The sequence below is a fragment of the Anas acuta genome, chromosome 7 (assembly GCF_963932015.1).
Source record: "Anas acuta chromosome 7, bAnaAcu1.1, whole genome shotgun sequence".
Lineage (NCBI taxonomy): Eukaryota > Metazoa > Chordata > Aves > Anseriformes > Anatidae > Anas > Anas acuta.
Window position 1 is genome coordinate 8,354,515 of NC_088985.1, and position 15,938 is coordinate 8,370,452.

General features: G+C 41.9%; 1 protein-coding gene across 2 annotated transcripts in view; it reads right to left on the bottom strand.

Annotated features, from left to right (window-relative positions):
- PHYHIPL (phytanoyl-CoA 2-hydroxylase interacting protein like) overlaps nt 1-15,938 on the bottom strand; it is a 126,040-nt gene that overhangs the window by 38,539 nt on the left and 71,563 nt on the right. The window contains exon 1 of one of the 2 annotated variants that reach the window (XM_068688775.1): nt 14,567-14,710. The exons of the other annotated variant lie outside the window; for it this stretch is intronic. The gene's annotated coding sequence lies outside the window, so the exon portion shown is untranslated. Of the gene's footprint in view, nt 1-14,566; nt 14,711-15,938 lie in introns of those variants that run through there. 2 annotated transcript variants of the gene reach the window in all.

Here is a 15,938-nt window from a genome sequence, read left to right on the forward strand (position 1 = left end):
CTTTTCATGACTACCTGGAACGATCCTGTGCATTAGATTTTCCTTATGATACTACATCCCTTCACTGGATGACATCAAAACTATTTGAAGACAGCCATGCAGGAGGTAATACATAAGAAAGTCTAAACGACTGGTTCTCCAATGTCATCTACTGATCTAGCTTTTGTATAACTACAGAGGTTTACATTTTTTGTTTGCTTGTTTTGTTTTTTTTTGTATTGGCACAGGAGATGGTCATTTGAGATTAATGCTGGTGCCTGCCAGCTTTGCACTACCAAGATCTACTATGACTGAGGTCACGTGGCAAGTTAGGAAAGACATCACTGTCTTATCCCCCACTGCAACCATAAAAAAAACACAACACACTAATTAACTGCTAAGGAAACAGAAGGGAAATTATGCTAAATGAATGAGAAGAAGACACCCAGACATTCCCTCTCCTTGGCTCAGAGCCTAGATGCATAGTGAGACTAGGCTTATATTTCACTCACTTGACTCATAGTCAGTTAGTACAAATTCTTACGCTCTCTTTCAGATCTCTGATTATTTAACTGTGAGACCCACAATTAGAATTTCACAAAGAAATACATTATGAACAGCAATTAGGAGTTGTGTTTTACGTGGTTTTGCTCTGGTAGAAATGTACGCCCGCTTCAGCAGCCATATACAGGCAGATAAGATAGGGAGAGAATACAAACAGACAATAAAGTGACTATTAGTTTATAGCACTGTTTTAACATTCATCAGCATTTTAATTAAACCAATCTTTACTCTGAACAATGCCTTATCACCATTACTTGCGTTCTGAATGTGTGCCAGCCCTACAGCATGTTCTTGATATGCATTGTAGCAACCCTTACAGATTGCTGTTCCTATACAGTGCCCCGGAGTGCTTAGAATCAGTGGAGAGATCATAGCATTGTGAGCCTTGAAAATCACAAGACTGACTCCAAAATCAGTCAGTGACTGACTCACTGCTCGTGGTCCTTAGACCAGGCAGCACAGGATAGCTGCACAGGTTGATGTTATCCTAAGGAGCTTATTTGCCCTAGGATCTTTCCACAACCGGCGGGGAGTGGCAAATTCCTCTACAGCATGTCTCCACAAGAGCTCGTTGTAGGTGCTCTCAGTTGCCCCAGAAGAAGTGCTTTCTCTTGATTCTGCAGGAAACTGAGGGAGAAAAGCACCCTGAAGCTAAAGCCAGTCTGTGAATGCCCCCTAGCTTATTCTTATGTGGTTGTAACAGCCGCCTCTGATAATCTGCAAGATACTTTGCAATGAGGAACGAGAACAGCAAACGTGTCAAAACCCCCTTTTGAGGCTACCATTAGCCCCTGTAAAAACCTCTCACCTCCTTGTCCGAAGTTCAGGCAGCTTAATATACACGGCACGCTCCCAGGGGCAGTGCTGGCTGCCAAGCAGAGCAAGCAGTCATTTGTCCAGGCACAGCTGCTGCCTGATGACAGAGGTCTGACAGTGGCTCCCCTGTGATAGAGCATGGGTCTGTTTTCAGACTTGTCTGATCACTGCTTATCTGTGGCCTGCTGAACTCGCATCAAAAGCTCATCATCTGTAAATTTGTTTTCTCTAATTTCCTCTTACTCTTCCACTAATTGCTAACCTGGTATCTTGTGTGAGCTTTTTTTTTTTTTTTTTTTTTTTCTTCTTTTGGTATCAGTATTTTTATTCTTTCTTCCTTCTAATTTTTCTCGATTTTCAGTCTAACCTCATCTACTCCCATCTGTCTCATTGCCAACTTCTGAATAATGTATCTCCACATAAACTCAATTTAGCCACTGCTGCAATTTTTTTAGGTTTCAACACATGACATCTACCTGGTCATTTCTGGTGTGGGGAGGAGAAATGAGGTAGAGAATAGCAAAAAAGGCAAAAAATTGCTTTTGTTGTCAACATTTTTTTTTAGTGAAATTAAATTTACTGGTGGTTTGTCCTTAGCATGACTATTTACATTATCAGCTGCTAGACAAGAAAGTTGTCTCTGTGGATTTTATCAATCTCATAACACATTCTTCATCATGCTGTGGAGAGATGAATCTGCATATAATCAGCGGAAAGGTTTTAGAACAGTAGACCAACAAAAGTAACCAAGTAAGGTGGAGCTATACAGAGTTTCGGAGTTTAAATGCTAGTCACCTAGATTAGCTCCACCATTTTGCGTGGGCAATAGCTACACTACTGTGGTTTATTTCCTTAAATTTTTAGAACATTCACTACCCTTTGAAGCTGTAGCTCCTTCAAATTAATTTAGAGGTTGCACCAGCCTAATTATACACAGATCTAAAGTGATACAGCTAATGTCATACAAAAACTGAGCATAGAAAACCCCTTTAATTTCTATGTACCATTAAACAGCACCTGCCAGGAATGAATTAGCCCTGGTATTAAGATAATACCCAAGCTTGTGTGTATTTTGGGAGAGGAGCCAAACGTTCATTTATAGCCAAAAACCTAGAAACGTATTACTACTACCTGTATGTTTACATGCATAAAATGTACACAAGCAAGGTTACTCTGAAAAGGCAGATGTGGCACAGAGTAAGCCTAAGGAGAGGCGGAAAACTGAAATTTTTAAGCACTGCTCTTCTCACATTTGCCTAACAGTGCAATAGAAATGATGCCAGTGGCACTACATTACATCCAAATACTCCATTCTCAACAGAGAGTTTGAGACCAGAGCAAAAATGCTCTGCCATGACTTTTTATCATCTATCCTGTGGTTTTGTTCTTTCTTCAATAATATACCACTATAAACTTAGGAGAGTATACGTCAAGCTAAGTCCAAGGGTTAATGAGATTAGCAGGTATCAGACCCATAGGCTATCTATAGCCTGACCACTAAGACTCATGCCCTGAGGCATTAATAACGGGGCTATCACAACCATCAAAAACGCATGTAGCTGGCCTCTACCTGAACTGCAAGCAAAGCTTCCTGCTTCTAGCACAGCAGCAGAAACGTGTCTGATAGAAATGTGACAGTAACTAATTCAAGGAGAAAAATCAGGAAGATGTTCCAAGATGTTTTTAAGGCTTTTCCTCATGCTTAGGAGGAATAAGGGATGCTTACTCACAAATGAGACACACACTGGGAAGCCCAGCTGTGAAAGCAGAGATTGCTTCCCCCTCCCCTCTCACCAGGTAGCTCAAAACTGCATTCCTAACTAAAATTTGCAAAAAATGATCTTGAAAGTGTGGTGAACACAATAGCTAACATGAGGAAAAACAAGCTATCTGGAGCTTGGCTTTATTTTGGTGCATGGTTCAGCATTTGAAACCTTGCCATCCAGAACTTCTGAGAACAGTAGTTACCGACAAGCAATATTAAATAGCAGACAGCTTGGGCAAAGATGTTCACTTCCAACGTGCGGCTGTTTGGTTGCAGAACACAAATGCCTGGGAGGTGCCAGGAGTGTCAACACAGAAATAGGAACAAGCAGTAGGATTAGACTACAGTTGGTTTAGGGTTTTCAGCACTCATTAAAATGACTGCCTGACAGTACTGTCTAAATGGAAATATTATGCGAGCTTCTGCAAACTGTGAATTCATCTTGGAGTAAAGCCTTCTTCCTGTACCTTGCTGGGAAAAACACATTATGCACAAATAAATTCAAATTGAAATAGATCATGCAAACAATTTTAGAGAGGATGCATGGTCTTAACCCTATTTTCTCGTGGATTTCTCCACCTCTCTAGGGATGCTGCTCTGAACTCCCCATTCCATCAAACATTCGCTGACCTTAACAGAAAATTGCTCATCTCAAAACAGCTTAGCAGAGCAGCCAGCTGCCTCGCCTTCAGCCAGTTGTTCCCAACCCGGGGTTGCAATTCTGTGTGCAGCTGCAAGGGAGGGAACTGAGAGCGGGCTCAGTCCCCCAGCTCATCATGCGGTGGTTCCACAGGCCATAGAAGCAAAAATTTGGCTACAGCAATGGTCAGGAGTATCTTCTTTTGCTACTTTTAAATTGCTTTCTCCTCTTCCTCCCCCTCAATCAGCCATGGAGACTTATTACTGCTTGATCCATCCAAACCCCACGGCAAAGTTTTCAGCACTGGGCACACTCCTGCTGAGAGAGTTTCCTATGAATTATAAAGTCGGGGCATTCAAGTAGTACATCAATTCCCTTCCCTCAGGCTGTCTTCATGAACGCTTATTCATCTTGAAATGATGGTACACTAAGAAGTCATTTAAGCTCTTAAGCTCCCCTGATCTCATGTCACAACTTGAAGGCAAACAACCAAAAGGGGAGAAGGCGAATGCTCGGAAAGTGAAAAAAAAAAAAACCAACAAAAAACAAAAAACAAACAAACAAAAAAAACACAAAACAAAACAGAAACTCTAGCCACAAACATCTCTGCTGTTGCTGCAACTGTCTTTAAATGAAAAGATCGCTCCCTGTGCAGGTACAGCATAACAGTGTGTTTTGCTGTATCACTCATAACAACCTTTGATTCAGTCCAACATTTTTGTGGACAAAAGATGATTGCTGTGGCATCCTCCCTGTAGGGGAGTTTGGGAAGGAGGAGCAACAGACAGGAAGCCCCTCCACAGGCACCCTTTTAGAGACTGTACAGGAGGAGAAGAAATACCAAAAAGATAGCCAGCCCTCTTCTGCTGTGGGAGGACTGTAGTCTATTTCTGATAAAGAGAATACCGATCCGAGAGAGATGTAGTAACTGAAAAATATTTTTCCTGTCATTATTAACAGCAGCATTGGCAGCCTTTGTGAAGCGCCCTTGTGTTTCAAAGAAAACATTACCACGTGAATGGTAGCGGGGCACTTCCATAAAGGCTAGTGAACACACTTCTTACAGCCTTAAATCATGTCTTCCAGGCCTGCTGGATACCAGGGGGCTTTGCACAAGTCACTTGTAATGTCTTACCTGCTAACTACAGAGCAGACAAATGCCTGCGGGCTGGGCTGGAGCTGCAGGCGCACGATGCTCGCTGTGCTTCACTCCAGGAGTAGAGAGAGCGCCTCTCCCCTTTCTCTCATGCCCTCTGCCACACGCCAACAAGCAAGCAGGAGCAGGGAAGCAGCTGACCGTTTCTGATGCCAAGGTGGACTGTAACAGCCTGTGCTTGCCAGCACTTCTCAAAGGAAAGGAGAAGGCAATGTTCCTCTCGAGCCTTGTGTGAGGGCAGAGGGAAGGAAGAGGAGGGGAAGCTGCTCTCTCTACTCTTTCTCCTCTTGTGGGAGCTAAGCAGAGGAAGCCAGATTTCAGTAAATGTATGAACATCCCCTTCCACACGTTTCTTCCCTTCCCGGGGCACCGCCCAGTGGCTGGGACAGTCAAGGAAGCTCGCACACCACAGAGATGCTCTCAAGACCTCTTTGTGCTTCTCTTCCCCTCTCTTTGCTTACCAGTGCTTTCTGGGGAAACAGAAAAATGGAAGAATGGGTGGCACCTGCATCTTCCCAGTTCCAGAGATGATGCAGCACTGCAGCAGAGCTCTGCTCTGCAGCCACATGAGGACAGAGCAGGGCACACTGAGAAACTCTGACTTTTAGGGGTGAGGAGACTTCAGCCAGAGGTGCACCCTGCAACAGTGTATCCCCAACTCATGCTGCCCCAGCTCCAGGTCCCTGAGCCATGGGAGGCCAGTGGAGGGAATGGAATCCAACATTTACAATATTCAGAGGCAGATCATCAATCATTTAAGGACCTGTCCAGGTCAAGTTTGATTCTATTTTCAGAGCTGCATAATGACTTTTGATGACATCTGCCCACAACTGGCAGCAAGCATTGATGAGTATTGTAAACAACCAGTTTCCAAATGTACAGCCACGTGTCTCCTTTCTGCTTCAGGCAGCTAATAAAGATCCATTGATGGGAGCTGCTCTTTAATATGGTAAATGATTTTGGAGATTAGTTTATGTAATCTTATTACATAAGGACCGAGAAAGCAAACATGCAAAGAGCAAAATTTGAATAGCAGAACAGCAGGGGCTCTGTACCTCAACATAGATATTGCATTCTTGAAGCCTTTTCTGAGTATCCCAAGCTAAGAAAAAGCCACCTGGAATAAAATTAATTGCCTTTTAAGTATATACAAGAAAAATAAGAGTGGCACCTCACCACAGAATCCCACATGATAATGCATTAACTACCTAAATAATGTTTGGTGCATGAAAAGGCAGGTAACTAAGTAAGTAACTTTTAATTATACGTAAAACCAAAATAAGACTGAACAAAAAGCGACAAAACCTGGAGCCTAGAGATTGCAAATGGGTTGTTTGTGGAGTAGGTTCAGGTTGGAGACAAATGAGTTGTTCCTCTTAACCAGCTATCACAGGGTGACACGCACTGACATTTTTTGCATGCTGATTTATGAAACAGCGCTGTGCTACTCTGTTCATAGTCTCCCCATGTGCTGCTGCATCAGCGGCTCCTGCTGTAAGCATGTTGCTGGCTGCTCCTAAGAAGTGTTGCATCCACACATTGCTGCTCATTCCTCAGAATCCAAGCTTGTAGTAGGGAAAGAGAGGGAAGGGCTTCAAATATTTTAAATTTTGATGGCAGAGAGAGGGGAATGTGAAAGAAAAGGTAAAGAGAAGGGAAAAGAAGAAGAAAAAGCAGAAAAATAGACAGAAAAGGGAGAGACTCTATTCTCCTTTTAATTCATATTTATTAGTCTGCTCTGTTCCTTATCTCTGCTTGTGATATCATATATCATACTGCAAGCTTTGAGAACATTGTGTTCACCCAGATTGGCAAAAAGCCAACACATGCAAGACCTAAACATGCCAGAGAGATTAAAAATGCTTATGGGTGGTGGCTGTTTGAAGCGATGCGAGAAGACCTCAGCAAGTTTCACACCCACAGAAAAAAGGTCAAAAACAAGAGGCAGTCCGTCCTGGCTTTTGTGCATAGGGTATAGGAGGCTCACAGATTTATGAAACTCAGTAAGTGATGACTCCTGTGATTTATTATTTTCACTGTTTTTATATGAGATTTGAATCAGGTCTTAAGAGAGGTGAGAAAATTCAGAGAATGTATCCACCAGTGTTTGCTCAAACTTTTTTATGAATTCAGTTCAACTGCATTCAGAGTTCCTTCTCTGTTTGTCCACTGTATGCATTCTAATAAACAAATTCAGTGGTGATGAGACTCAGACACTGAAATTATGCAAATTATTCAGTGAGGGATTTGGAATAATGCAACAATAAAGACTAGATTCTTAAAGACAGAGCAACTAAGGAAATGTCACCTCTGCTTTGCTGCTACATCAGTTATAAGCAAAAGGGCTTATGTGACATTTTTTCTATTCAAAAAGCTGTAATTCTGACATTAGCTAACATTAAAGTGCTTTTCATGCTTGACTTTATCAGCCACTTGTATGAAAAACACTGCCTAAACATGCATATTTTATCCAAAACTTGTCATTTTTTTTCCATTTGCATTAATTGGTCTTTAAAATACAAAACATTGATTGGTGTGCATTTCCACAGCTGTGAGATCAAGACCAAACCCAAGGAAAAACAAACTAAAGCTCCCAATGTTGGCTTCATTTACAATGAAATATCACAGAGAACAAATCCTAGCACAGTACTTTTACCTTTCTTTGCTTGCAGTATAGCTCCAAAGTACAAGGTAGACAAAATGGCCAAAAAGAGGGAAAAGAAGAAAGAAATAAACACCAAACCTAGTAGAAGATAGGCTGTATGCTCTTATTTCATGGGGGAAAAACAGTAATGAGAATATTGATCATCTAGCAAGATTCAGTCTGTTAAAAAAAATGAGGCTTTCACATGTTTAGTACCAAATTACCAAACGTGACAAGAGATGTTGGCATGGCAGCTGACACTATTAACCCTGCTGCACTCCCTGGGTCTGTAACTCATTGTTCTGTAACTCATTGTTAACAGACTTCAGTGCTGCCAGTCTCCCATTTCACTGTCCTATGCCCACCACACAAACCTGTGTTCCTCGCTGGTGCTATGTATATACAACCACATTCATCCTACTTGTGATGGACTCCCTGAGACAGTTCTGGAGAGCTGGTAACCAACAGCATGCAGACACACACTTGACTGACATTTCTAATAACAAACTTGCTTTCTTTGTGAGACAGACAGTGGTATAAAAGAAAAAAAAAAAAAAAAAAAAAAAAAGCTTGTAAGGTGTTTGGCTATCACCACATGAAGAAACATAGAGACATAGGGAACTTCAGCAGGCTACCCTTCTGCCCAGAAATACCTTTTCTATTAACAAACTAACCCTGGAATTTTTATAATGTTCCTACAGTGCTCCTCCTCCTTCCACTTGCAGCATTGTTCTCTATCATGAGCAGTAAGTTGGCTGTCTGGATCTCTTCATTCACTGTGACATTTAGGTACTTAAGCCTAAGGCTCCAATGTCTTTTGAAAGGTTGCACAGGGTGGCAGTGCTTTGGTTCAGAAGATGAAATGCATCCAGGCACTGAAATCTGAATTTCAATTACTTCTTGACCTATACTGACAATTTGCACTCTTTTTTCCCCCTCACTCCCTTCTAGGAGGGAGACATTCAGTTATCCAAATATTTCTTTTGGACACAATATAGCTTAGTTGCAAAAATAACTGAATGTATATGAACGGTAGATCTTATTTATGACTGCTCTGTTTCATACGTGATTGATTGCCTCCAGTAAGAATACCTAAATGGAGCTGAGCTATTTGTGTTGGAGGCAGTGGCTGCAGAGCAGTATCATTTGGCAGTCACCAGATAGCTGAGCTGTCTTAGTGCTCCTCTGTACGTGCCCCAGCAGACATTATTATTTTAAAGTCAGTAATACTGCATATTAGAATCCTGAAGTGACACTTTTCCTCTGCTTCTACAAACTTTTTGCTGTTCCTTCTACACTGAAGTCACAGCTTTCATTCTCCCCCTCAGCCCTCTTTTGCCAAGCTGTCTCTTTAATTTAGTCACCTGATAACACAGCATGTAAATATGTCTGTATTTATCTATAGCTGCTAAGTAAGGAATAGAGGGAAAGGAAAAGTGGAAGGATAAATCATCTCCTCAGAAGTCCCATAAAATGGAGATTATGTTCTTTCTACCCAGAGTGACAGCAAGAAGGAGGTTCACTGACTTCAATGAACAGGTTGGAACAGAAGGATCCAGCCCAATACTAGCCTCAGCAGAACAGCACAGAAGGATTTTCACAGGAAGACATTCTAAAATGACACTTGAAACTTGATCATACTGCATTTCAATGTTAATTAGAATAATTAGTTAATACTTGTCTTGAGACTATATCTCAAGTAATTTAAATGTAATATGCCTTGAGACAGTAAACAACAACAACAACAAAATAGTAACGATCTGGAGGAACACTTTATGTCCTCCGCAAAATAAAGGATTGAAGCTATCAGAGAGACTCAGCAGCAGAAGAGCCCTGCTTTAAAAGATGTACATGTGGTTGTCAGTTTTTAGATTTTACTTCTAAACTTTTCAAACATCCAACAAAATAACATTACACCCAAACACTGACTAGGTCAGAAGGGAATACTGGCGAATACCATTGCCATGTAGAGACCCTCCAGGATTTTACTCATGAGTAAATAGTTTCGTGCAGATGCAAAGCAAGTACAGGATTAGAACTGCTGAAAGGATTACCTATGGCATCCTCATGTTTCATCTTGCCTGTAAAACATCCTCATGAGGATAATAAAATACTGGATGGTGACGAGCAAAGAGCAAAAGCTTTTGAAAGCATTCAAACAAGGATGCACCAGAAGAACCTCTGTTGATTTAGTATACAAACTCCAGACAAGAATGGTACTGTGGTATTTTACAGAAATGTTGGGATATCATTTAGATATACTTTAATATTCTGTCAGTGTTCTGTTTCAGAACATGGAAGTGGCCATCACATTCTTAAAGAATGTGCATCAGAAGTTGCAGGTTTTTTCCCCATATTTTGATAATCAACACTACCACAGAATGGTCTTTACATGCCTCATGTTTCTCACAGGTCAGTACAGTATAAAATTCCAACTGATATTCAGAATGAAACTTCATGGACAGAGGAAAGTGATTACTCAACCACAAAAATGGCATGCACCAAATTCAGCTGATGTTTTTTGAACATGAGAAATGTAACTCCACTATTAAAATAATGTAAACATACTTAAAAATAAAAATGGACACCAATTCAGGTCTTGAATATGATTCTGCAGCATATTTTGCAGGTCACCAGGCACAGACTAACTTAGAGCTGAGAGGAATACTTCTAGAGAGGGAAAGTTGTCACAAATGATTGTCACCTCCACTTCTCAGCACTGAAAAAGGGTACACAGATCCCATGCTTTGCCTTGGTAAACACACCATCATGGGCTGGAGGAACGTGGTCTACGAACAGGAGAGCAAAACCTAAGATAGGTTTTATACCAGTTGAGATATAGATGCTGATTGTGGAAGTCACCTTATGTTGTTACAGAGGGGGAGTCTTCTGTAGATGCATGTTTCTACACGGACCTAAGCAACATGAACTCAAGCAGAGGGCCTAGTCCCAGGGCAGGCTGAGAGGTAGGACCTGGGCAACTGCAGGAAGACTTCTGCTCCCTTACAGCTACAAATGTCACTGTCTGCCTTACGTTCAGAATACAAGCACTCATTTTAATTAGGGTTTCATCTCCTACCTTTCTGCACCTGACCACTCCAGGGTATTTTCTTGCACTGAAAAAGTCTTAGTATTGCTGGGTGTGGTCTGGTTTGACAGACTCTTGTGGATCTACCTTCATCTTTTGTTTCCTGATGAAAATCTGCTAAATACGTGTGGCAGAAAACAAATTGTGTTTGAGCATTACTTGGATGAGAATGGCAATTTGTGGATTTGAGGAATAGCAAAGGTGCCACCAGAGTGTGTAAGTGGGCAGCTGGCGCAGTAGCTTTTGCCAACATTTGTGTTGATGTGGGAGTAGAGCAATATGGTAGCTGTTAACATTGCACTCAATAAATCTCTCGTCGTATGTGAAGACATGACTAGCCTTTTGGAGGAAGAAGCTGCGTATTCTCTGCGTTTGCAGCAGGAGTTTATGTGTAATCCCAGCAAGCATCAGCAGGCCTTCGTGGGTGCTTAAATACTGTATAAATAAAATTGCTTTCCTGAAATCTTGTGTGTAGTGAAATGTGAAATAGCAGTAAAATAATTTACACATTGAATTAGAGAAAAACACTGTAATGCTCACCACTGCACCTTTTCCCAGCTGACTCAAGCCTTAAGGCAAAACACATGGGCCTGCTGCTATCAAGTACACGTGACAATTGTTACTATGAGATTTGGTTTGTGTGTGCTATGTGTATGTACATCCATAAGGGGAGGCACTTAGGTTACTTCCAACATGGTTTTGTTGTTGTTCAAAATAGGGAGGACATTAAAATTACTGTTTTGGAGTAAAGAAATTGTTTCTGTTTCACATGAATTTGACACATTTCATAACTATTTGTGTTAAACAACAAATACAATATTGTAGGTAAAAATGGCACTGGAACTCAGTGGGGTATGTTTCTAAAACTATTTCTTGCCACGAAGTTTGAAAATCTCATTTCTTACAACTCTGACACAATGATTTGATATGTTGTACTATTAGGAAAAAACCTTCTGGTGTTACCTCCCAGAGTCCAATGCTCTGTATTTCTGCTGTACATGTTCCCTTAGAAGAAAATAATCTATAATAAAAATTTATCATGACATCAACAACTGAAATTCTACCATTTTAAAGAGCCAAAACCACTGAGATTTTCAAGAAATGTTGTCTGTGATGCTTCAAAAAGGTCAATTCACAGAAGCAAATAGCAATAAACACAGCACTAGAGCAAAGTCAAAATATATAACATAACCCTTGCTTGATCTTTTAGTCCATTTCACTGAAAATGAACATACTAGATTTAATAAGATGACAAAATCATTATTTGTTCTCAGGACCTATAAAAAGACCTTGAGTTAACCAATTCCCCATTTTTATTCATATATTGTCTACAGATACCTGGCTGCCAACATGTACATTATCCACAGGGTAAACATACAGAAAAACATTAGGGAATTCTAAAATACAACAAAATGCCCTATTAAGCCCATTGTAAAACTAGCTGGCTAGTGAGATGAAAGTTTTACAGGCTTTAGTAGTGGCAATTACCCAGTCTCTAAAACAGCTTCCAAAATGAGGATACATAATACCACTCTACTCACAGACCATCACCCATGGTTTTATTTTTACATGCAGAAAATTCTGTCTTTTATGAAAGAATTTGAGAATGTAAGCTGCTGGGGGAAAGAAGACAGTACTATTTCAAACTAAAAAGACTCATTATAGAGCTTATGTTATCACGTAAAAAAAAAAGCACTTACATGTGTAGGAAATTAAGTCTTATAGTTTTACATGCAAATATCAAGAAAAGCAATTTACATTGTCTTACTGAAAAGTTAATGGCTTGCATTCTCTAATAAGATACTTTCAGTAAGCCTCATTAATGTTAGCTATTTACATCCACAGTTAATTGCCATAAGCATATTTTCTCCACCCTACCCTTTTAGCCTAAAAGCCTGAATTCATATCTGTACAGAAATGTCAAACTGACACCAAAAACCAAAACACAAAGTTGCACCTTCTGAATGAAAGTGAAGATCGTGCAATATTGCTCTGGAAAGTGAGGTTATCAGCAGACTGAATTTAGCAGCAGGCAGCCAAGACACACCAGGGCAGGGGCAGGTATATTTCCTCCTGCCAGTGCGGAGACAGCTTGCTGCCTGAGAGCAGTGAAGTGCTCATCGGGCTGGGCTAGGCCCAAGCTGGACAGACAAGCAGACAGACTGACTGCCCTGCAAGGCCACCACTTCCCTTCCAGCCAGCTGGAGTTGGAGTCCCAGGCTGTATTTTAAGCCGACTCACTCGTATTTGCCAAGGAGGTAAAAACAGAGTCTTGTGCAGCCATCACCAGTCTAGTTGGACAGCAGTGTGGAGGGATGAGACTGCTAACCGTCCTCTCCCCGGGTGCTTCCAGTGTCCCCAGGACACGGGAGAGCCCCATCAGCCTACCGCACACCCTCACACATGCTGCAGAGGTGGCCGGGATGCAGCACCACCATGCTGGCTGTTCCCAGTTCTGATTTCTCCTTTCAAGCAGATACTGCCTAGTGAGTTAAGCCTGACTTGTAGCCGCTCCAGGGGCAGCGATCCTATCCTGTATTCAGTTTCATATGTTTTGTGCATTTGGTAATGATAGGCTAAGGCTCAAACTGTGGCTGTATTGGCCAGCTGTCTCCAGCATGCCTTCTAAGTACCAAACAAATTGTAGGAGAAATGTCAATAGGGAAATATTGTAAAATAGCATTTCATATAGAAAGTACTCTGCCATGACATTCACAATGAATTTCTTAATCAAGCAGTACACAATTTAATACCAAAGTAATGACAGCCAGAATTCAATACCCCACATAACTAGCTTTCCAATAAGAATTTAAATTAAAAAAATAAAATAAAATCAAGGATGTTGACACGTGAGATTCATGCAAATTGAAGGTGATATGCTGGAATTTGACGGTGTGGAAAGTGTTGAGAAATTTATAAAGCCAGCTACTAGTCACTCTTCATTTTCCAGTCTACCACCACACCAATGGGTTTTACATTCCTAAGAGTTAACGAAACATTTATCTGTACGGTAAAAGCATCTATTTCCCAAACTAGGTGCCAAAATAAATAGTCTGATATCCCATCCCATAGAACAGATCATTCTGCACATATATAAATAAAACCCCACTCAGAAAACAAGCAAACAAGAAAACCTTTATCCTAGAGCATCTGGGATCCAAAGGCATTCAAGTCCAAGAGAAGAAATCATGTTTGAGATTTATCACATGTTAAAGAGCAGGTCTAACCATTCTTCTAGGAGAGGACACCACCTGTTATATTTTCTTCCCAAATCACATACATGTACTCTCTCTCCACCTCAAAATAATTTAAAAAAAAAAAAAAAAAAAAAAAAAAAGATTATTTTATTGGAAGCAGCCATAACTTTTTGAACAGACGGGAAAACTGATGGACTGAGATGTAATGAATCCCTTACTTACTGATTTCAAAAAGGGAAAGTTTTGGTTTTGAAAGTTGTTTTCAAGACAGTTTCCCAACTCTAGAGCTTAGAAGGTCATCAGTGTAGAAGACTGCAATTTTATGTTGTTAAACTCTGGAGACATAGGATCCAGACAAACCTACTTAATGCCAGCAGAGTAAAAAATTAAAGAAAAGATGCACATCAGATTTGTCTGTACAACATGGGAATTCCCACTCAAACCCCTCAGGCATTGCATACTCAGGATTGCATCAAGGCCTTAATTCCACAATAAATCCTCCTCCTGTTCCCCACTGCATCCCTCTTCCCTACTTCACGTGTATTTGAGCTTCTCATTCAATCTCACTGTCCCTGCAGGCAGTGAGTCATATTCTTCCAACTCCCTCAGACCTGACTTCTCACTTCTCATCATCCCTTCCTCTCCTAGTTGCTCAGCTCTTTTCTAGCTCCCTTTCTTCCTTCTTTCCAGTCTCCCTCTGCCCCAGGACTGCCATACCTCATGCACAGTGTGACTGACTGGGATCCTTGCTCGAGGAGCCACCCTCGCTGGCACTGGCAGCTTCTCTGAGGGCGCCTTCCCCTCGCAGAGGCTCTGCGCTGCCCGCCTGGTGCTCCTCCCCCAGCTCCCGCGGTCCCCTCCTTTGGACACAGAGAAGAGAGGTTTTGTTGAAAGTGGTGCTGGGGCCTCATGTGAGGAATGGTCCTGCCCACTGTGGCCAACAGCCAAACACTGAAGACACTGCAAGTGAAGGGGCACTAAGGACCTGGGATGCTACTGGTCCCACACCCTGAAGTCAGGCAGATGTGGGCTTTGGGCTCTGAAGGCAGCCTGCCTCCACCAGCCCCTTCACCATCAGTGCTCCTGATGACCTCCCTCTGAGCATATACACTTGCCCTGCTCCAGCACAGGGCAACAGAGGAGGAGGAGGTAGCTGTGCAGCCAGGCTTCCCCTGCCACACTGCTCCCATCTTACTCACGTTGCACAGAGTTGATCCGGCTGCCTCTGTGGGGCTTTTTGGCAGGAACCCAGCAGCAGACGTTCTGTGCCACTGCTCACATTGTACTGCAGGACAATGGGCTTGCCCACAGAGCAATCAACAGCTCTGGAGGAAATCTACCATCACCCAGTGTCAAACAGGCCAGAGAAGCTGGGCAACTTTCTGTATGCCAGCTCTTACCCATAGCCTAATTTCCTACCTCTTGTAACAACATGGATGTTCACTGGCATCAGAGAAAAGACAAGAGACTATGATGGGACTAGAGTAATATTCTCAGAGTTTGATGCTACAGAATTGTCTTTGATGTTCCCCTGCTTTTAACGACACTGGATAATGCTTAGCGTTTCTCAGGACCATGCCATTATGCCACAGAGATAAATAAATGAGGCAGAAAATACACAGCACTTAAGAAGAAAAAAAGAGTCACCAGTGTGAGGAGAAAAACGATTTTGGAACCAAAAAAGGCCATCTCAACCAGTCCTCTCTCTACCCTACAAATATTCAAAAGCAGTAAAAATGTTATCACCGCTCTACTCACTCCCGTCTGAGCTCTCTTTGGCAGGCAGGATAAGCCTGGAAAGCACAGAGACAGGATCCTTCATCTGCCTAGCAGTTTTAATACCCTGCTCCTTAATAGTGCATACTCTATATGCACCACCTTTGGATTACACTGACTTTGCACAGATTTGGGTGACTGCACAAACTTCAAAGCCCAAGAACACGAGAGTGAGACCAGAAAGAAGTCAGCATGATCGGTCCTTTCCAAGCTGTGAGATCTCCAGCCCAGCAGAAACTTCCCATGGCTACCTGAACTTCAAGCCTGGACTTGGAGCCCCCAGGTTCTCCCTCCTGTGCAGGTACAGGCCTAG